Source organism: Lacerta agilis, chromosome 16, assembly GCF_009819535.1.
Source record: "Lacerta agilis isolate rLacAgi1 chromosome 16, rLacAgi1.pri, whole genome shotgun sequence".
In the NCBI taxonomy this organism is placed as follows: Eukaryota; Metazoa; Chordata; class Lepidosauria; order Squamata; family Lacertidae; genus Lacerta; species Lacerta agilis.
The window spans coordinates 33,166,702-33,190,446 of record NC_046327.1 but is presented as its reverse complement, the minus strand read 5'-3'; the positions used below and the strand labels follow the sequence as shown (position 1 = coordinate 33,190,446).

Genomic DNA, 23,745 nt, shown 5'->3' with positions numbered 1-23,745 from the left:
ATCACCTCCTGGCAAATAGAAGGGGAAGAAATGGAGGCAGTGAGAGATTTCACTTTCTTGGGTTCCATGATCACTGCAGATGGTGACAGCAGTCACGAAATTAGAAGACGCCTGCTTCTTGGGAGAAAAGCAATGACAAACCTAGACAGCATCTTAAAAAGCAAAGACATCACCCTGACGACAAAGGTCCATATAGTTAAAGCTATGGTTTTCCCAGTAGTAATGTACGGAAGTGAGAGCTGGACCATCAAGAAGGCTGATCGCCGAAGAATTGATGCTTTTGAATTATGGTGCTGGAGGAGACTCTTGAGAGTCCCATGGACTGCAAGAAGATCAAACTTATCCATTCTTAAAGAAATCAGCCCTGAGTGCTCACTAGAAGGACAGATCCTGAAGTTGAGGCTCCAGTACTTTGGCCACCTCATGAGAAGGGAAGACTCCCTGGAAAAGACCCTGATGTTGGGAAAGATGGAGGGCACAAGGAGAAGGGGACGACAGAGGATGAGATGGTTGGACAGTGTTCTCGAAGCTACTAACATGAGTTTGGCCAAACTGCGAGAGGCAGTGAAGGATAGGCGTGCCTGGCGTGCTCTGGTCCATGGGGTCACGAAGAGTCGGACACGACTGAACGACTGAACAACAACAACAACAAGGCGATGGCAGCTATAGCACAAGTGCTGAGATCCTGAGACAAGTCTGACTGAACACGGGCAAGAGCACCACAGCTGAAAAAGGTTGCTGCCCCCTGCTCTAGGAAGATCTCCCTGTGGGAGATTGTAATGAGAGGGAGAGACTGTTGATGTGCGCGGGCAATGTTCAGAAAGGTAAATGTGCATTCAGGAAGTGAGGATACATACGGGCAAATTATGCTGTTGTGCCACAATTTTACGTCCATTGGTACAAATGGCCCGTTTATAGGCAGGGAAAGTGAGAAGACGAGGGCGTGCCTCCAAGCCGCACACAGAGAGGTTTTCATACGCACTGGGGGAGCTGCACACATAATATGTTCCTCGATGCCCAGTTGGTTATACACTGCTCTCACAGTGATTTTCATGCTGTTTGTGGGTATTCAGTGAGCATCTGACTCTGCATGGGGAGGGGTACTGGGGGAGGGAAGTATTTGTGCTCATGATCCCATGGGTGTGCTCCCAGTAAAAATTGCTGCAGCTCTATCACCAAGGACTTGTCACATCAGCATCTCTCTCTCTCTCTCCCGGTGACCCTGAGCTAATGCCCATTTATAAAGCGAATGAATTGCCTAATCCTATGGACTTGCACAGAGCTTAGCCTGGCTGCACAAGTACATTCACCCAGGTTACTGTAACTCACCCCCATTAACCTCTCACTGGACATCATCTGGAAGAGTCCAGCTCTGCTCAGAAGCCGCAGCCTGGCTCTCAGGGGCCTCCTGAGGCTACCTGGTTAATATTGCAAACCGCACCAACGTCACAAAGTGCCCCTTCGGGAGAAGGGGGGTGGGGCTTGCATTTCCCAGCAGCAGCTCCAAAGGTCGCTATGTAGGAGGGTGGCAAGGCAGGCAAGGAAGACAGCGGCCATTTTCTGCCTGCTGCCTCTCGTCAGGCCTCCAAAGTACCGGGTAGTAGAAAAGTTAAGGTGCTGCAGCTTGACGGAGCTGTGCTTGGGGGCTCCAGGGCCTTCCAAGTCAACAAACCCTCAACCTGGCTCGGCTCAACCATGTAGGCAGGATCAGCACCTATTTGGTGTGGCCTTGTGCCAGTTCTCTGCATTGCCTTGCATGATCAAGGGGTGTACTCCCAGTTCAAGTTAGGATGCCTTCAGAGCCGGATTTCAGTTGGATGAAGCCCTAAGCTACTGAAGGTAAAGGTAAAGGGACCCCTGACCATTAGGTCCAGTTGTGGACGACTCTGGAGTTGCGGCACTCATCTCACTTTATTGGCCGAGGGAGCCGGCGTACAGCTTCTGGGTCATGTGGCCAGCATGACTAAGCCGCTTCTGGCAAACCAGAGCAGCGCACAGAAACGCCGTTTATCTTCCCGCCAGAGCGGTACCTATTTATCTACTTGCACTTTGACGTGCTTTCGAACTGCTAGGTTGGCAGGAGTAATAATAATAATAATTTATTATTTATACCCCGCCCATCTGGCTGGGTTTCCGAGCAATGGGAGCTCACCCCGTCGCGGGGATTCGAACCGCCGACCTTCTGATCGGCAAGCCCTAGGCTCAGTGGTTTAAGCCACAGCGCCACCCACGTCCCTATTACTGAAGGTAATGGGGTCCTTTTTATGTCCAGCTGTCCTTTGTCAACAACAAATTGTCGCTGTTTTTTGGTGTTGAATATATGCTGTATGGTCATTTACGGACCTAATAGGTATCTAAAGCCATTTGCACATGTTGCCATGCAACCCATCCATGCAGAATGTAGGCACCCTATATATAGAAAGGAGCAAATCACTGATATTTTAGGGAGCAGGCTAGCAGGCAGGGCCCATTACTTATATCATAGGAGCCTACACAACACAAAACACTGTTGCTGTTTGTAGGCTTTATTTTATTTGTTTTTTTTATCTTATATTTTGGAAATGTACATCCAGGTTTTTTTTCCTTTGATTTTTTTTGGGGGGCCCCCCAAGAGAGTGGGGCCCTCAGCTATAGCTTGTTTAGCTTATGCGTAAATCCGGCACTAGATGCCTTCACCCTGCCCACCAATATACATAGCGGAATTCTCCTAAGTTGGAAATACTACCAGGCATGGCACCGCATCCAGGTGAGGGTTCAAAACCCGTACAGCCCCCCCCCCCCATTTTTTACTTTCAGCCTGTCACCAGATATTTTGGCAGCTGGGCCAGATCATCCACAGGGCACTCCCACCTCCCTCAGTGAAGGAAAGAAAAAAATGCTATTATTCAAATGCTATTAATGATGCGATTTCAATGTCCACTTGTTGAGGCACTCCATCTGAACACGAATGAGCCAAAGTTGATTTCGGCCACAGAGGTGTTTCTGAACATGCCTGCTCCTAGGTTAACGGATACATGTTTGCACTTTTGGTGTCATTCTAAGCTCTCACAACGGGATTTCAATGTGCTCAATCACATCCTTGTTTCTTTGGCTTATTATTATAATTATTATTAATTTTTTGTTTTTGCGTTTTCTACTTTATATAAACAAATGAATTAAATGCATAAACATATAATGGGGTCCCTTATCTCTGAAATGCCCTCCGCAGGGAAATTCCTATGACACATCCCCCCCCCATGCTCTGTTGGCCTTAGAAAAAGCCTGAAATACTTATTCTTTCTGATTTATATTTGGATGATTTAATGGTTGTGATATTTAATGACTGTTTTATGCACTGCTATTTTAATGTTAGGCTATTTTTTTTTTAAAAAAAAATCCCATTTTAAATTTTAGGCTTTTAACGTCGACTTGTATTGATCTGTTGTAATCTGGCTTGGAAGAACATACACCTTCAGAGGCGGGCTAGAAATCCATTAAAATGGTGCTAGCTGTGAAGTCATTTATGTGTCCTCCCTCTCTTGGCAAACCGCCCCCCCCCCTTACATTGCCTGCTACCTGCAGGGAGCTGGATGTGTGGGAATCCTAATGCAATGACATTATGGTCACACACCTTCCCACATGTAGAGACACAAGGAGACAGGGGTCAGTGAAACCCGGTCATTTGCCCCGCATTCGACTTCAAAGCAGCTTAGCATTTCTTGATAAAATCAGTGCTTTTTTTCTGGGGGGGACGGGACACAGGGGTATGCGTGCCCCTGAACATTTTGTGAATCTTTGTCCTTTTGTCCATTTACTGTATTGATCCCCCCGATTTGAACTCTGAAATGGTTATTTTCTTGAGTCAAAATGAGAGTACCCCTAAACATTTTTTTAAAGAAAAAAAGCACTGGATAAAATCATACCTATATACAAACGAAACTATGCCATTGCTACATTGAATCACAGAATTGGAAGGGACCCTGAGCACTGCTTTTTTTCCTGGGGGGACGCTAGGGTACACATACCCCTAAACATTTTGTGAATCTAACGGGAGAAAAAAACTAAAAAAATGTAGTTTCTTCTCTAGCATGGTGAATCGTCAGTTACGTTGCTATCCCTGATGGCGTCCTTTTGTCCATTTACTGTATTTATTTTCCCCGATTTGAACTATAAAATGGTGATTTTTCTGGAGTAAAAATGAGAGTACCCCTAAACATATTTTTTTTTAAAGCACTGATCCTGAGGTTCATCTGTTCTGACCCTCTGCAATGAAGGAACGTGCAACTGGCCCATACAGGGATCAAACCTGCAAGCATATTAACATGGATCACGGATGATAATACCCTAAAGACACAACACGCACCTGCACAGAAAAGCCTTGGAAAGAAGATACAAGTCCAACTCTGTCGGGACACCTGAGGAAGTGAGTCACGGTCTTGCGCTGCCTCCACAGCCCTGCTCCATGTGTTGGCAGGAGACAGAATCTTGGGCAGGATTTCACCTCCCCTAAAGAGTTTATAAGTGATAAGGCAGCCTCTGGTACGACATACCCAGGCTGTAAAGGTCTTTAAGGCTAACCACCGGTGCTTTGAACTAGGCCCGGAAGCTAAGAAGCACTCGGTGGCAGCACGTTCATTACATACTCGCAAGCAAAAGGAAGTGGGCAGCCACGATGTGCGCTAGCTACAGCTTCAAAGCAGTCTTTTAAAGACACACCACACACAGCACATTGTAATTGTCAATCACACGTAAGTACATAACAATAGGGGGAGGGGAGCTGACTATAATGCCAATATAAAAAGGTAAAGGTCAAGGACCCCTGGACGGCTACCGTATTTTTCGCTCCATAAGATGCACTTTTTTCCTCCTAAAAATTAAGAGGAAATATCTGTGTGTCTTATGGAGCGAATGGGCTTTTCCCTTTGGAAAAAAGCTGCAAAACTTTTAGATGATCCTCAGAAAAACAGGGCTTTTCCCTTTGCAAAAAAGCTGCAAAACTTTTAGCTGATCCTCAGAAAAACAGGGCTTTTAGAGGAGGAAAACCAGGAAAAAAAAATCTTGTTTCCTCCTCTAAAAACGAGGTGCGCCCTATGATCTGGTGCGCCCTATGGAGCGAAAAATATGGTAAGTCCACTCAAAGTCAACTCAGGGGTTGCCGCACTCATCTCGCTTTCAGGCCGAGGGAGCCGGTGTTTGTCCACAGACAGCTTTCCGGGTCATGTGGCCAGCATGACTACTGCTTCTGGTGCAATGGGACACCATGACGGACATCAGAGCGCACGGAAACGCCATTTACCTTCCCGCCGGAGCGGTACCTATTTATCTACTTGCACTGGCGTGCTTTCGAACTGCTCGATGGCAGGAGCTGGGACAGAGCAATGGGAGCTCACCCCATCATTGGGATTTGAACCACCGACCTTCCGATCAGCAAGCCCAAGAGGCTGAATGGTCACCCGCGTACAGTGTACATCACCTCTGGCAACCAATGTGCCCCTTTGGTTTCAGATAGTACATGGGTAAAGGTAAAGGTAAAGGGACCCCTGACCATCAGGTCCAGTCGTGTCCGACTCTGGGGTTGCGGCGCTCATCTCGCTCTATAGGCCGAGGGAGCCGGCGTTTGTCCGCAGACAGCTTCCGGGTCATGTGGCCAGCATGACAAAGCTGCTTCTGGCTAACCAGAGCAGCACACGGAAACGCCGTTTACCTTCCCGCTGGAGCGGTCCCTATTTATCTACTTGCACTTTTGACGTGCTTTCGAACTGCTAGGTGGGCAGGAGCTAGGACCGAACAACAGGAGCTCACTCCGTCGCAGGGATTCGAACCGCCGACCTTCTGATCGGCAAGCCCTAGACTCTGTGGTTTAACCCACAGTGCCACCTGGGTCCCCCTAGTACATGGGTAGATGAGTCTAAAAAGCCTGGGACACAAATTTGCACAGCCCTCCATCAGCTATGGTGGCTCATTTTGCAGATGTAATGTATTTAGCATTAACTTGGGAAGTGTATACTCGATTCTGACCAAACTAAGCCTCCTAGAGCAAAATATACATCGGAACAGGCCTTTTCTGCAGTGGCTCCCCATTTGTGCAATGCACTCCCCAAGAAGACTCACCTGGCACCTTCACTGCAGATCTTTAGACGCGCAGTGAGAACATTCCTCTTCTCCCAAGCCTTGGGCTAATTACACAATCTGTGGCCTTTTAAACCGAGGGGGATGATTGTTTCATTTGTTTTTATGTTATGTGTTTCTGTGTTTTTATACTGTAAACTTCCTGTGACCTTTGGATGACGGGTGTTACATGCATTTTAATAATAATAATAATGCTAATAATAACCAGTGCTTTTTTCAGGGGGGATGCAGGGGTATGCATACTCCTAAATATTTTATGAATCTAACGGGAGAAGAAACTTACCGGTAAATTTAATTTTTTTTAGTTTCTTCTTTAGCATGGGGAATCATCAGTTCCGTTGCTACCCTCGATGGCGGCCTTTTCTCCATTTACTGTATTTATTTTTCCTGATTTGAACTATAAAACAGTGATTTTCTTGAGCCAAAATGAGAGGACCCTTAAACATTTTTTTTTAAAAAAAGCACGGATAATAATAATATAATAATTTCATCCAGACTGACCACCCAAGTTCATAACAATACCAATTAGGTTAAACCGAAAAACCTGTGCTGAGCCAAGCCACAATGAGCTTCCTCATTGGCAATCCCTGACCTCCAGACCTTCCAAAATGTCCCTATTTTCCAGGGACGTCCCTGATTTAGAGAAGCCATCCCGGTTTCTGATTTGATCCCAGAACATCCCTATTTTCACTGGAGAAATGTTGGAGGGTGTGGAGTTATCCGACCCCCGAGCCGTCCGAAGGCAATCATGTATAGGGAAGTTTTTTTTTTTTAAAAAAAACACGTTTAATGTATTATGTTTTTATATATGTTGGAAGCTGCCCAGAATGGCTGGGGCAACCCAGTAAGATGTGTGGGGTTATAAATAGTAAAATTATCATTATGGAATGGGACGTCCTTATTTTCATTGGAGAAATGTTGGCGGGTATGGACCTCAGTTGGTAACACAGAGCAGTAATTCAGAAACTGCGAGCTATGGTACATTAGTGTGGTGTGGGAGGTTCTGCCAGTGTGCCACAAGAAATACACTAAGTAAAGGCTCCTGTGAACCTGAGGTGCCCCACCCACAGAGGAAGAGGAAGAGGAAGAAGAAGAAGAAGAAGAAGAAGAAGAAGAAGAAGAAGAAGAAGAAAAAGAAGAGTTTGGATTTGATATCCCGCTTTGCATGGCAGCCCATTGAAAGATACAATGGTCAACAAACTTTTTCAGCAGGAGGCCAATCCACTGTCTCTCAGACCATGGGGGGGGGGGCGGAGGATATTTTGAAAAAAAATAATGAATCAATTCCTATGCCCCACAAATAACCCAGAGATGCATTTTAAATAAAAGGACACATTCTACTCATGTAAAAACACGCTGATTCCCGGACCGTCCACGGGCCGGATTGAGAAGGCGATTGGGCGAGATCCGGCCCCCAGGCCTTAGTTTGGGGACCCCTGCTCTAGGTGCTAAAGTAGCAGCATCATGAGGCACAATGCAGAAATGCAAAAATGCAGTGATCAGAGCAACAAAAGAAACCCCAGGTTTTTAAAGAGCCCATTCTAGCAAAGACAGAACAGACCGATGACTGCTTTGGTCTTGCCTAGCTCCAAAAAGAAGCCTCACTCAGAACACTGACTAATGCAGAAGCACAACAGTGGGCTCTTCTGAAGGCAGCTAGTTCACACTCGGTTAATAAGTCTTTTTGGGTGCAAAAGTGAAGTGGCCCCCAGCTTTGATTTAGAAAAAAAAGTGCCCCTGCTACCAGAAGTTTGGGAAACACTGTTATATAGCCAGCTTTCTTTTTGATGGACAAATAAATGATTAATTAGATGGGAATAGATGATTTAATAATATAGGGTTGCTTATTAATTCCTTTTTGCGGAGTCCTGCAGGTCAGCACTTTGCTGAGAGCCTTCCAATAAGAAACTGAGCTAACTGTTGTTTGCTAGGACAAAAGGGGCTAATGGTTGGATCCTGTTCCTGGCTGGGGTCCAGTAAGTCTGACATCAGAAGTCCAGAGACTTACCACTCATATGTATAGATGCTGGAAAAGGGGGGGGGGTTGCCCATGACTGAGGGAGGTGGGCCAGACTGAAGGGTGTCTGGGACATACCTGAGAAGCAGTAGAGGGTGACTGGTGCAACTGAGGTGCAATCCTGCATGCCAAGAGGCCCCCTGGCCTAGCGTAATTATTTTTCCACTTGGTAGCTGGATGTTGGGATTTTGGCATGTCCCACCAACCAGGGATAAGCCCATCCTGTTTATATCACCCCATACCCACCCACCCACACACCCCACACACTAAGGGCTGACCAAGTGCAGAAGCGACCCAAACCATCCTCTAAGTTGGACAGACACCTTTTTAAAGGTCCTAAATTGACCAGCAACCTACAATTTGAGAGGAACACCTCTATATTTCTTGCAAAACCATGGAACAGAAATGGACAACTGGGCTGATTCTGGGACCACCCCCAAATAAATTTATCTAGCCCCTGGTGGCCCTACAAACTTGTAATCAAGGCATGCTCGTCATTTCATGGGTAATAATTAAAAAAAAAGCCTATATATTTTCCCAGCATTTTTGGATAGCACATGTAAACCGCCATGCCTTCAAAGCATTAATCCTTCGTTGCTATGTGGCACCCAGGACCGGTGCTAGGGTTTCTTGCGCCCTAGGCAAGAAACCTTCTGGCACCCCCCACTGCCTGCCCCCCGCCAAAGCCTGCTTTAGCGGGAGGTGGGGGGTGGTGCAGAGGCAAGCAGCAGTTTTTCGGCTGTAGCGGAGAAGCTGCTGCTCGCCCATCCCGCCGCCCGCCCCCCGCCAAAGCCTGCTTTAGCGGGAGCTGGGGGGTGGTGTAGGGGGCAAGCAGCACCTCTCCGCTACAGCGGAGAAACTGCTGCTAGCCCGCCCCCCCCGCCCAAGCCTGGCCAGCGCCCCCTCCATTTTGGCGCCCTAGGCAATTGCCTAGTTCGCCTTAATGTACGCGCCGGCCCTGGCGGCACCCAGCTTATTATGGAGTCTGAGAACGGTTTGTGTTTCTAAAAAAAACACTTCCAGCCCTCAGAGCACTGACTGCAGGGGGGGGGATGGTTCCTGAGACTAACTTGGACATCTGAACTACAAAGGATGCTGAGTCACAACTCTTGCGTTGCACACAAGGCTGTGCAGGCTCTGGAAATGGCACTCCAGCATCTTTTACCAGGCTGCATCAGGGATGAGTTACTGGGGGAACCAAAATGCCTGGGCCAGCCACGCTTCCAGCGGTTAATTCAGTCCTGGTTTTAGCAACGCTGCGGTTATTTATCATCCTGTGGTTATTCCCTCCAATTGCTCCAGTGACACAAAGTTTCCATCCTCCTAAGTGGTCAGGCACGGCAACAAATCTCATGGGGTGCGATATTTAATCGCGCAAACTGCCCTTAAGAGCATGATAGGACAGAATGGAAGCTTTGTAATGATGCATGATGCGGTGGTGGCAAGCAGCCATGCCATTTGTGTAATGTTTAAAGGGGATCTAGGGTTTAACTGGTCCTAAATCCTCAGCCGTCCTCCTACTGAGGCATGTTGCAGAGAGAACTTTTTGCATTATTCAGGGCTGCTGAAATCCTTCACGAAGTGATGCCAACCCTGTTCGTCCAATCCAGGGGTCAGCAAACTTTTTCAGCAGGGGGCCGGTCCACTGTCCCTCAGACCTTGTGGGGGCCGGACTATATTTTTTGGGGAAAATGAACGAATTCCTATGCCCCAAAAATAACCCAGAGATGCATTTTAAATAAAAGCACACAATCTACTCATGTAAAAACACCAGGCAGGCCCCACAAATAACCCAGAGATGCTTTTTAAATAAAAGGACACATTCTATTCATGTAAAAACATGCTGATTCCCGGACCGTCCGCGAGCCAGATTTAGAAGGCGATTGGGCTGGATCCGGCCCCGGGCCTTAGTTTGCCTACCCATGATGCAATCAGTGCAGGTAATGCTGAGCAGCATTGCAATGGCAGGCCTTGCCCCCCCCCTCTCTCTCTCTCACACACACACAGAGTGTGTACCTTGGAAGTCGAATGGAATCCATTGGGGAAGTCCGTTTGACTTCCAAAATGTTCGGAAACCAAAGCACAGCTTCTGATTGGCTGCAGGAAGGTCTGAGGGACAGTGGACCGCTCGCACGCCGGCGGCACAGCCACTGCCGCCCATGCTGCTCCCTGGCGGGCTGCGAGCCGGCCGCCCAGCCCCGTCTTCGAGCGCAGCGAGCGGGGGGAGCCGCATGCAGGGCCGGGTGCTCGCGCACCGCAAGGGGGGCTGTGAGCCGGCCGCCCTTGCCTCCCGTCCCGGGAGCACTGGAAGGGCGTGCAGAGCCCCGTGCCGCTCCAGCGCCATGCCCCTCATCCCCCGCTTGCCCCCCCGAGGGGCGTCAAGCGCGGGAGGGAGGCGGCACGCCGGGGGCGCCGGAGGGATCGCCGCACCACGGCGGCCGATCTCCTTAAGACGGCCCTGGGGCTCAGCAAATGCCGGACCACACCACCCACTGAAGCAAGTCCTGCATCTCCACATCCTGTCAAAAGCGGTTCTGAGGGACTGTTGTTTTACTGCAACAGTCACCTGGCCTCCTGGGCTGATCCTACCAGCTCATCTGGACTAGCAGCAAGAGAACTGAGATTTCCCTCCCAGTCCGCCAGCTCTCTCACCCACTGCTACTCTCGCATCACATGATGTAAAGGAATCCTTACTATCTGGAAAAATTCAGAGAGCGCAGATAAAGTGCTAGGAAGAAATCAACACAGCTAAGGAACATTTGTATTAGGCTGGAAACAAAAATCTCACTAATTGCCTCTTCCAAGCGCAGCCAAGTATATCCAAGGCCAGCCTTAGGCTATAGCTGCTCCCAAGCATGCATCATAAAAACGTAATATATCACAAGGTCACAGACTTTTATATTCTGTGTTAATGTGGATCAAGCACACACATCTTGGTGCTCATATAGGCAGTTCAGATTTCGCTCTTCCTCCACAATCAAATCCTGAGGTTAGGAAAGTGACCCCGTGCTTTTTTGCTACATTTTTATTTAACATGCACGGTTGTGCCTGGAAAACATGATGGTTAAAAGATTTAAACGGGAAATACATCCCCTTTAAGTCATCCTCAGTATGCGCCCTGGAAATTCCTGCAAATCGGGGTACAAAGACCCTTCTTTAATCAGTCACATTGGGACAGTGTCCTATAGGCTGTTGTGATTTCCTTCAGATTTCCCCTTCAGCACAGCAGCTTCTCGTGGGAACCTACTGCCATTATGCAAAGTACCCACAGAAGTACAGGTGAAAGGTTTGGTGCCCCTGAGGTTTAAATGCACACAAGGGCTCTAAGCCACAGTTACCTGCACATGCAAACATCTTGATGCAATTTGTAGGGCCTTCCCTTTGCCCCACATTACATACCTGAGTTTGTTATTTCCTCTGCCTCCGCAAAACAGTATTCTGTAGGCCTGGCAAGCATGGGGAGGGGGGACTGTGTTCCTTTAAATCACGGGTGTCAAACACAAGGCCCGCGGGCCGAATCCGGCCCGCCAGACCTCATCATGTGGCCCGTGTAGCCGCCGCCAGCCGCAGGGGCGGAGGGAGGCTCCGCGCAGCCTGGGGCGGCAGCGCGGAGGAGGCACCCCCTGGGGGCGGGGCGTCGTGATGTCACGCGTGCGCACTCCGTTGCTGGGCTCCCGCCGCTGCTGTCACTCTGCTGCCGCTATCAGCAGCGATGCTGCGAGCCCGCCGGATGAAAAGGCGGCTTGGGGGCAGCTGCCGTTCGCGCGCGGCAGCCCCCCCAAGCCGCATTTTCACTCAGAGGGCTCGCAAAGTCGCTGCGGAAGCGGCAGCAGGAGCCCAGCAACGGAGTGCGCACGCGCGACATCATTACTTACATTATTACAAAAAACAGTCATAATTGAATGCAGTGACAATAATTTATGATAATAAAGAGTGGACACATAGTCCTACAGATACAACTGGCCCTTTGAGGGTGACCAAACTGCTGATGTGGCCCCCGATGAATTTGAGTTTGACACCCCTGCTCTAAATTGTTGTTGTTGTTCAGTCGTTCAGTCGTGTCAGACTCTTCGTGACCAGGCACCCCTATCTTCCACTGCCTCCCGCAGTTTGGCCAAACTCATGCCAGTCGCTTCGAGAACACCGTCCAACCATCTCATCCTCTGTCGTCCCCTTCTCCTTGTGCCCTCCATCTTTCCCAACATCAGGGTCTTTCCCAGGGAGTCTTCTCCTCTAAATTAGGGTTTCCCAAACTTGGGTCTCCAACTATTTTTACACTACAACTCCCAACTTCCCTAGTTAGCAGGAGCAGTGCTCAGGGATGAAAGGAACTGTTGTCCCAAAAACAGCCGGAGATCCATGTTTGGGAAACGCTGGTGATGGAAAGCGAGAGTTTGAAAGTTTCAGCAGGCGCAGATTTCCTGCTCCTTACTTAATACGCAAGCACCACCTGCCAAAATGCCCTCTTCTGCAGAACGATTTCAAAAGCAGCCAAATTGGTGCCAGTCTGAGAAAGCACTCTGGCCAATTTCCAGATTTCTTCAATGGTGGATAGGAGCTACCTTGGCCCTGTTCCAATCCAAGAGGAAAATAATAATAATCTTGGTATTGTGCTTTTATGAGTTTTGCCTTGCTTGAGTCAAAGCATTTCCCCTTGCCCAGCACTATGCCACCCTCTCCATGCGTGCAGGACAACACCGACCCGGTAGGCCCATTCCTTCATTGTGGGGGGGTTGGAATAGATGACCCTTGGCATCCCTTCCGACTCTACAATTCTACCTACCTACCTACTTCAGCTACTCTGCTTTTACCCCTCTGCTGTTTTCACTTACCTTTGCAGCAGGCAGCGCCCAAAATGTGAGCTGCCTCTCCAGGTGAGACCTCCGGCTGTGGCTGTGGGGTGAAGCTTGTGCCAGGAGAAGGGAGGGCACCCTCCAAGCACACACACACACACCCGCCCCACTCAGGTCAGAAGCACAAAGAGATGCCTCTGCGTAGCCTGAAGGGCAAAGTCAAAGAGGAGGCATCTCTCCACATCTCCAACTCGGCAGGGCCCAGGTTTGGCTTCGATCCCCGGTGTGCGTGTGTGTGTGTCCAAAGGCAGAGATGGAGAAGAAAGCCTCCTCGGAGCTGGTCAGGCCGGTTTGAGTTCAGGGAAAGCTGAGAGGCAGGCGCAATTTGGGCAAAGGGAAGAGAGTTTCTCCACAGCCGGCAAAAGTGATTCCGGGTCCTGGCGCCCTTGAAAACCTTCCTCCCCTCCGCCTTCCTGGGTCAGAGACGTTATCAGCTGTCTGGCTGAATTATTTACCAGCATTCCTGAGCTGCCTTGTTCAGTTACCTGCCTGTTTTCCCCCCCCCCTCTCCCTCTCTCTCATACACAGCCTGACAATTAGTCTATGTATGCATTACAGTGGGACCCAGGTGGCGCTGTGGGTTAAACCACAGAGTCTAGGGCTTGCTGATCAGAAGGTCGGCGGTTCGAATCCCTGCCACGGGGTGAGCTCCCGTTGCTCGGTCCCAGCTCCTGCCCATCTAGCAGTTCAAAAGCACGTCAAAGTGCAAGTAGATAAATAGGGACCGCTCCGGCGGGAAGGTAAACGGTGTTTCCATGCACTGCTCTGGTTCGCCAGAAGCGGTTTTGTCATGCTGGCCACATGACCCGGCAGCTGTACGCAGGCTCCCTCGGCCAGTAAAGCGAGATGAGCGCCGCAACCCCAGAGTCGGACACGACTGGACCTTATGGTCAGGGGTCCCTTTAGCTTTACCTTATGCATTACAATGGTACCTCTGGTTAAGAACTTAATTCGTTCTGGAGGTCCGTTCTTAACCTGAAACTGTTCTTAACCTGAAGCAACACTTTAGCTAATGGGACCTCCCGCTGTCACTGTGCTGCCAGATCACGATTTCTGATCTTATCCTGAAGCAAATTCTTAACCTGAAGCATTATTTCTGGGTTAGCGGAGTATGTAACATGAAGCGTCTGCAACCTGAAGCGTATGTAACCCGAGGTACCACTGTACTGCTTACTCCAGCCCCAATTTGCTCCCACCACTAGTGTTTGAAGCCAAGTTCATATGACCGTTAGCCACAAATAATAATAATAATAATAATAATAATAATAATAATAATAATAATAATTTCTTTATACCCCGCCCCATCTGGCTGGGTTTCCCCAGCCACTCTGGGCGGCTCCCAACAGAATATTAATAATAATAGTAATAACAAAGCGATAAAACACCAAACATTAAAAACTTTCCTAAACAGGGCTGCCCTCAGATGTCTTCTAAAAGTCAGATAGTTGTCTCTTTACTTGATATCTGGTGGGAGGGCGTTCCACAGGGCGGGCGCCACCACCGAGAAGGCCCTCTGCCTGGTTCCCTGTAACCTCACATCTCTCAGTGAGGGAAACACCAGAAGGCCCTCAGAGCTGAATCTCAGTGTCCAGGCAGAACGATGGGAGTGGAGACGCTCTTTCAGGTATACTGGGCCAAGGCCGTTTAGGGCTTTAAAGGTCAGCACCAAGACTTTGAATTGTGCTTGGAAATGTACTGGGAACCAATGCAGGTCTTTCAGGACCAGTGTTATATGGTCTTGGCGGCCACTCTCAGCCACCAGTCCAGCTGCCGCATTCTGGATTAGTTGTAATTTCTGAGTCACCTTCAAAGGTAGTCCCACGTAGAGCTCTTTGCAGTAGTCCAAGCGGGAGATAACCAGAATATGCACCACTCAGGTGAAACAGTCCACAGGCAGGTAGGTTATTCCGTAGTAGTTTCTCGAGAAATGCCTCTGTCTGACACTGGACGGCTTTCTGCCAGGGATTCCTGCATTGTGGGGCTTGGAATAGAGGTCGCTTTGGGTCCCTTCCAACGCTGTAATTCCATGATGCAAGAAATGATGCTCCTGTTTGATGCGCTTTCCCTCAAACTAGCTTCCACCCAACTTGAAAACGCAAGCCGTGGTTAAGCTGAGCTATGTATGCTTCGGACAGCCTCTGCCTTTGTGCGGTTGACAGCTTTCTTGAATAGGAGTTGGGAGGGTTGCAGGTGTGGGGAAACAATTTGGGTAATACGCATCAAGTGAAGACATCCTTACACACACACACACACACACACACACACACACACCCCGGTGCGCACAGCAATGCTGCAAATGTGTTTGAAGCACAAAAGGGGGGGTGACCTCACTGTGTTTTAAGCTGCTAATGTATACATTAGATATCGGTCACAGTATAGACAAGGAAGCATGGGAACAACTGTGGAATATGGATATAACATTTACAGCAAGTTATGGTACTGGAGGAGACTCTTGAGAGTCCCATGGACTGCAAGAAGATCAAACCTATCCATTCTTAAAGAAATCAGCCCTGAGTGCTCACTAGAAGGACAGATCCTGAAGTTGAGGCTCCAGTACTTTGGCCACCTCATGAGAAGAGAAGACTTCCTGGAAAAGACCCTGATGTTGGGAAAGATGGAGGGCACAAGGAGAAGGGGACGACAGAGGATGAGATGGTTGGACAGTGTTCTCGAAGCTACTAACATGGGTTTGGCCAAACTGCGGGAGGCAGTGGAGGATAGGCGTGCCTGGCGTGCTCTGGTCCATGGGGTCACGAAGAGTCGGACACGACTGAACGACTGAACAACAACAACAACAACAAATTGTTTAAGAGAAAATTATATTAAAATGATATATTGTTGGTATCTAACACCAAGTAAACTGGCAAAAATGTATAAATCTAAATCAAATAAGTGTTGGAAGTGTAAAGAGAAAGAAGGTTCTTTTTATCATATGTGGTGGTCTTGTTCTTGTTCTGGGAAATGATATACAATGAATTGAAAAAGATGTTCAAAATAACTTTTGTTTTTAAAAAAAACATCAGAAGCTTTTCTTTTGGGAATTATAGGGACTGAACTACCCTATAAAGAATGGATACAAAAACTTATGGAATATGCAGAAATGACTATAAACTTACTGGAAGAATAAGAAATCAAGATAACAAACATTTTTATAAATGAATGGAAATGGTTTATTGAATATTTACAGATAAATTGCAAACAGAGAAAAACATTGGCAGGATTATTGCAACGACCTGCAGTTTCATAAGAGTACATATTTAAAGTAGATAATTGAATGAGCAAATTAAATGAATTTGGATGCGCAGAAGATATTAAAAAAATAAATTTAAGGAACCGCAGAAAAAGGGGGAAGAAAATCAAACTTTGAAATGTTAAATTCATTGTAAAACTAATAAAATGTATAAACTTGAAAAGTATAAATAGGCGGCCGGTGCAGGCAATAAGGTACTAGAGGAAGCAAGGGCACGATCCGGCAAAAGGCATTTCCTGATGCGAAAAGATCTGAAAAAGCACAAGCTATTTGGAGAAAATACGAGATGCAAATGCAATGTATCATGCTCTCTAGTATTCCAGCAAATTGTCATCCACGAGGTTGGTAGAACGCTGCCCATTAAAGCCAGCACAACGAAACATTTCATTACACGTGCGTTGGATCTGAACAGTTCTCACTTCTGGCAGGATGGGTAGGAACATTTCTGGTTAGTTCTGTTCCGCCCCCTCCTGGTAAGCCAATGTAGTGCACCTACTTCGCATCCTTTCAGAGCCTCCTTCTTCTCACTTTTCTATAACTGGCTGCTGAGTCTTCCTCACCCCACCCACCCCACTGCCTTTCTTGCACCCCCGTATTTCAGGACCTACTGCCAACAAGAGCGTCCCTCATCGTATGCATGTGCTGCTTCCTACCTATCGCTCTTAATTTGCAAAATACTTTTACAATTGCTCTAATTTCCATTCCACAGATGAAGCGAGCAATGCAATTCTTACAAATTAAACACTTGGCCACCCAGCTGCTAATTCTTATTGCTTGACAATAAAATGTATCTGAAGAAGTGTGCATGCACACGAAAGCTCATACCAAGAACAAACTTAGTTGGTCTCTAAGGTGCTACTGGAAAGAATTTTTTTTATTTTGTTTTGACTATGGCAGACCAACACGGCTACCCACCTGTAAATAAAATGCTGTTATTTAGGTTTAAAGGTTATTTATGTATGCCAGTACTGTGGCCCGTGTTTTGTTAGCCCCCAAATGAAAAACAAGCGAGGTCCCAACTAAAGAAAAATGACAACATAAGCTGATGGAATACGTGCATCTTGTGGACTTAATATATAGAAGACTGATCGCCGAAGAATTGATGCTTTTGAATTATGGTGCTGGAGGAGACTCTTGAGAGTCCCATGGACTGCAAAAAGATCAAACCTATCCATTCTGAAGGAAATCAGCCCCGAGTGCTCACTGGAAGGACAGATCCTGAAGTTGAGGCTCCAGTACTTTGGCCACCTCATGAGAAGAGAAGACTCCCTAGAAAAGACCCTGATGTTGGGAAAGATGGAGGGCACAAGGAGAAGGGGACGACAGAGGATGAGATGGTTGGACAGTGTTCTCGAAGCTACCAACATGAGTTTGGCCAAACTGCGGGAGGCAGTGGAGGATAGGGGTGCCTGGCGTGCTCTGGTCCATGGGGTCACGAAGAGTCGGACACCACTAAACAACATCAGCTGGCCCGGCTATGTGTGTGAAATTAGGAAGAAAGGATTAAGGTAGTTGATGTTTCAAGGCAGGGGGAAGCTTTTGTAGCTGCAGTACCAGTATAGCCGTCACTAGAGGGCGATGTTTCGTTACCTCTCTTGTTGGTTCTTTTCCCAGCATGCCCGGCAGGGTCTGCTGGCTGAGTTTTGAGGTCCAAAAAAGGGTTTTTTACCTTGCGTAGCTGTGACATTTGTATACCCATGTAGCTAGGAACACTCCCATAGTGGCATGTGGCGTTGTGTCCAAATTTCATCACTGTCGCTCAAGCGGTTTCGGTGAAAAGTGGAAACCAACAGACATGGATAGTTTACATTTTTATACATATAGAAGAGAACAAGAAGAACATACATTTAGAGAAGACTGGGAAATGTTTATTGAATATATGGGGGGAAATTGTGTACACTTGAAACGTTGGCAGCATTAAGATAAATTTTTGATGGATGTAAGAATTGAATACTGAATGGTTTAGTTCAGGGGTCAGAAAACTTTTTCGGGAGGGGGCCGGTCCACTGTCCCTCAGACCATGTGGTGGGCTGGACTATATATTTTTTGGGGGGGGGGGAATGAACGAATTCCTATGCCCCACAAATAACCCAGAGATGCATTTTAAATAAAGGGAAACATTCTACTCATGTAAAAACACACTGATTCCTGGACTGTCCGCGGGCCAGATTTAGAAGGTGATTGGGCCGGATCCGGCCCCCGCGCCTTAGTTTGCCTACCCATGGTTTAGTTTATGTAATATATGCAGGGATTTATGATATGCAAAATGAACCACGGAAAGAGAAGAAGGGAAGTCACTGATATTTTAAGGATGTTTAAATGAGTATTTTAAATTGTAAAACAGAAAATTATATATATATTGCTGTTTTTATTTGCCTAAAGAACCAGTGGTGCTTTGAGGTTCCATCTCTCTGCTAATAGTTCTTCCCCGAGGTTTCCCTATCTCTTCTCCGAGGAATATTAATCAGCTTAGGACTCTAAAGACGACTGTGTACCAAACACTGCCCTAGCAAGGCGGGGCTGGCGATTAGCAAGACAGAAATAGATGTACATTCTTCTTGATTGACTTGGAAGGGTGTTGGAGTAGGAGAGGGGAGAATTCTCCATCATTTACTCAGTATTCAAGATCCACCCAAGATCTGGCTTTCCACCCCACCCCACCCTGTTACATTACATGATCGATCTAAAAGGGATGATGAGGTGCAATGCTCTGATAGTGTGTCAAAGTACAGTAGATTAGTGGAATCATACAAATAAAAAACATGGAATCCCTTTAAATAAAAAGGATGCTTCCTGACAACTCAGAAGCTCTCTGTTGCTCTGCATACATACCAGTAATACCTTCCAGGGCCACAGTATGTGCCTGGTCAGGTGCCTTGGCACAGTCTTTTTTTTGGTTTCAAGGCACAGAGAATACTCTCTCCTACTTACAATGAACTAAAGCCATTTCATATCTGTATAGGGCTTGTACTTGTTCTGTGGCCATTAGTATCAGTGAAGAGCTGCTAGCCTGCCGTTTCATAGAATCATAGAGTTGGAAGAGACCACAAGGGCCATCCAGTCCAACCCCCTGCCAAGCAGGAAACACCATCATTGTATTCCTGACAGGTGGCTGTCAAGCTTCTGCTTAAAGACCTCCAAAGAAGGAGACTCCACCACAGTCCTTGGCAGCAAATTCCACTGTCGAACAGCTCTTACTGTCAGGAAGTTCTTCCTAATGTTTAGGTGGAATCTTCTTTCTTGTAGTTTGAATCCATTGCTCCGGGTCCGCTTCTCTGGAGCAGCAGAAAACAACCTTTCACCCTCCTCTATATGACATCCTTTTATATATTTGAACATGGCTATAATATCACCCCTTAACCTTCTCTTCTCCAGGCTAAACATACCTAGCTCCCTAAGCCGTTCCTCATAAGGCATTGTTTCCAGGCCTTTGACCATTTTGGTTGCCCTCCTCTGGACACGTTCCAGCTTGTCAGTATCCTTCTTGAACTGTGGTGCCCAGAACTGGACACAGTATTACAGGTGAGGTCTGACCAGAGTGGAATACAGTGGTACTATTACTTCCCTTGATCTAGATGCTATACTCCTATTGATGCAGCCCAGAATTGCATTGGCTTTTTCAGCTGCTGCATAAAAATTACTTCGTGTTTTTCTTTGCTTCTGTTTTTTTATGGGGCCTTTAATTCAGCTTTCAGATGATTGCTGAGCAGCAATCTCGCTGGAGCACTAGGGTGGGAAGGATCTTAACAAGGGAAATATTGGCTCAACTAGATGAGCTCCCGGTTTGTGAAAAGTATTTGGCAGATGGGGGGGGGGAGGAGAAGAAAAATAACAGGGTGTGAAAGAAGGCAGAGATCTGTTCCTCTGCAGCAATCTAGATATGAAACCAGTCATACAGAAACAGAGTAGAAAAGCCAATTGGGGGCAGACCCCACCACTGATTTCCTGCCCGTTTCTGCTTGGAAAGGGTGCACTCTGAGCACCAGGAATCAGTTTCTGAACCTGGAGTCTGCATATGCTCCAAATGCCGTTATTTATCCTGCTTTCTGTCCCTAGTATATCTCTGTCACTAACTTGTGCCCGTGTCTGTGGTATTGAACAGAATGTTTAATATACCGGTAATGAATGTTTAATATACCGGTAATGAATGATCGCCGAAGAATTGATGCTTTTGAATTATGGTGCTGGAGGAGACTCTTGAGAGTCCTATGGACTGCAAGAAGATCAAACCTATCCATTCTCGAAGAAATCAGCCCTGAGTGCTCACTGGAAGGACAGATCCTGAAGTTGAGGCTCCAGTACTTTGGCCACCTCATGAGAAGAGAAGACTCCCTGGAAAAGACCCTGATGTTGGGAAAGATGGAGGGCACAAGGAGAAGGGGACGACAGAGGATGAGATGGTTGGACAGTGTTCTCGAAGCTGCCAACATGAGTTTGGCCAAACTGCGGGAGGCAGTGAAGGATAGGCGTGCCTGGCGTGCTCTGGTCCATGGGGTCATGAAGAGTCGGACACGACTGAACGACTGAACAACAACAACAATGAATACAGTGGTACCTCAGGTTACAGACGCTTCAGGTTACAGACTCTGCTAACCCAGAAATAACGCTTCAGGTTAAGAACTTTTGCTTCAGGATAAGAACAGAAATTGTGCTCTGGTGGCGCAATGGCAGTGGGAGGTTCCATTAGCTAAAGTGGTGCTTCAGGTTAAGAACAGTTTCAGGTTAAGAACATGTTGTGTATTGATTCAAGGGTTATCATATCTGTATTACTATTGTCTGTATTCACATTAGGGGAAAGTAACTGCCTTCCTGTTCCAGAAGGAACAGCTACTATTGGTTCATTTAAGTTGATGCATTTGGATCCTCAGTCTTATTGGTTCCCACCAAAAGGCAGCTTTGTGATTGCTTGAGATTGTTCCCTCCAAAATGTATCCTTTCTAGCCAGTCTTGTGTCCCTATAAATGTAGCTTCCCTCTCCTCAGTTTCCCAGTTTTGTTTGCCTGAATAAAGAGTGTTACATGAAGAAGCTGCCTCCTTCCTGCTATGTCAGAACAGACCTCCAGAATGAATTAAGTTCTTAACCCAAAGTACCACTGTATTTGTAATAAATGGAATTTAATATTTAATTTGTCCGTGTATATTGGGGTGTATTTGATTCCTTTCCTCTCCCTACTCAAATAACAGCCTTTCCCAATAGTAAAAGTTATTGAATGTACCTGAGTTGCTGCCAACAAGCACCACAACTTGATCCTCTGGATTCTGGAAGATTAAGCGCTCTTAATTTTTTCAAAAAGAAATCTCTTACGGTCCATTTCCTGCAAATAACCCCATGCTTCGGAAGCGAGGGCAAGACAGGCTGCTGTGGAGTATGTATGCTTTCATGAATTTGTTTGCTTCATGCATTTCAATATTTTTGCAGAAAGGCAGCATAAAACAAGCAGGAAAGAACTTCTAGCAGCGCTAGAGAAGGCAGAGATGCCCAGAACTTACAAAGAAAGAATGGGAATGCATACAGGAATATACGATAAGATTTGGTTTCAGAGCTTAAATTTAACATGCAATAGCCTGAAGCACGCAAGGATACAAGAGAATATTACAATACAAACGGAAAAACAAATTTAATGGCTGTCAACACAACAAGAAATAACAGTATGAAGAGAAGATTGCACATGGGTGAAGGGAATTAATGGGTAACGGGGGAGGGAGGTATAAGGCGGTAATTGGAAAATTGTAGAGGACAAACATGCGATTTAGGTTGTTAAGAACAAGGAGTTAAAAGAAGAAGATTTAAGTTAGAGAATAGTAAACTAAGGAAATGTGAGAAGTGTTGTGTATTGATTCAATGTTTTTTATATCTGTATTACTATTGTCTGTATTCGCATTAGGGTAAAGTAACTGCCTTCCTGTTCCAGAAGGAACAGCTACTATTGGTTCATTTAAGCTGCTGTATTTGGATCCTCAGCCTTATTGGTTCCCACCAAAAGTCAACTTTGTGATTGCTTGAGATTGTTCCCTCCAAAATGTATCCTTTCTAGCCAGTCTTCTGTCCCTATAAATGTAGCATCCCTCTCTTCAGTTCCCTAGTCTTGTTTGCCTGAATAAAGAGCGTTACATGAAGAAGCTGTCTCCGGCCTGCTGTGTCAGAAAGCTGAAATCACTTACTGAAATCACTAACCCCACACTACAACAAGAAGAATTTAGTACAAATGAAAACATGGGAGTCGTGTTATTGCTTCTATCTTGGTTTATTTTGGTTGTAAAGTCTTCTGTTGTAAAGATTGAACATAAAATCAATGAAACATTATTTAAAAAACAAAACAGATCTAGGGGCTATGGATGAAACCAAGTGTGGCTATTGAGAGAAGGTTGTGGTCTTCCTGCAATGTGGTGTTGTTCTCACTGCAGGCCCCATGCATTTGACTATCTCAAGCAGCTGTACCTCATGATCTGGAAAAGGCATCCAAGGCTCCCTTGCGGTGGGACAAAGCATGCTGGGCCCCAGTTTGCAGACCATGCGCAAAGGAATGTGAGGTGCATCAAACACAGGCTACTTCATTGCCAAATAGGTCTGTGCCCTGCTTTCACCCCTGCTGTCCCGGCAGTGGCCCTTGTGGGTGCCATCAAGCTCACCCCGCGTGGTTGACCTTGGGCCCTGCCTCTCTTTCCCTCGGTGCTCTCTCCTCCTCCTCCTTCCGTTCACAGAACTGATCCCAATCTCTCCTGGGTGACGTGAAACACTTTGAAGGAACATTTCCTTCTACCAATTGCCAGAGGCTCCGGAGTCTGGATTTCCCCAGTTCCAGCCTGGATAATCACAACACTGCCAGGCACAGGGTGACTTTGTGGCTCTCAGATCCCAGGAAGGAGCAGCACTGAGCTTGGTACCTCTGCGTACCATGCCTGCCTGCCCCCACCCTGCACGCAGTGGGGGCGGGGGAGTGGATCCAGTCTGTGCTGGGCAGCGAAGGGTGGCTGTGCAAAGCCTCTCAGCCTGATCGAAGTTATTCAAGTCCTTGAGCGTCCTCTAATCCCATCAAACAACAGAACTTGAGCTGGCTCTCTCCTCCGCCCCCCCTCCTCCTGCCGTTCTCATGGCACACAGCGGCAGTCTTTGCAGGGGTGATGCAGCCTGTGACTGGCGGGGGGGGGGGGGGCAGCAGCATTCCAGGACATGTGACTGTATCAAACAAGATGCCGGGGTGCAGCCCTTAGATCATGTTCTGGGGTAGCTTGGGAGCACAATGGCAAAAGGCCAACCCTGAAAGCTCTGCCTTTATTCCTTTGAATTCTCCCTGTTGTTGTTGTTCAGTCGTTCAGTCGTGTCCGACTCTTCGTGATCCCATGGACCAGAGCACGCCAGGCACGCCTATCCTTCACTGCCTCTCGCAGTTTGGCCAAGCTCATGTTAGTCGCTTCGAGAACACTGTCCAACTATCTCATCCTCTGTCGTCCCCTTCTCCTTGTGCCCTCCATCTTTCCCAACACCAGGGTCTTTTCTAGGGAGTCTTCTCTTCTCA

At 47.2% G+C, this 23,745-nt stretch overlaps 1 protein-coding gene across 1 annotated transcript in view; it reads right to left on the bottom strand.

The window, feature by feature from the left end:
- PALM3 (paralemmin 3) overlaps positions 1 to 13,029 on the bottom strand; it is a 37,087-nt gene extending 24,058 nt beyond the window's left edge. The window contains exon 1 of the mRNA XM_033172969.1: positions 12,958 to 13,029. The gene's annotated coding sequence lies outside the window, so the exon portion shown is untranslated. The remainder of the gene's footprint in view (positions 1 to 12,957) is intronic.
- Between the last annotated feature and the right edge of the window lie 10,716 nt (positions 13,030 to 23,745).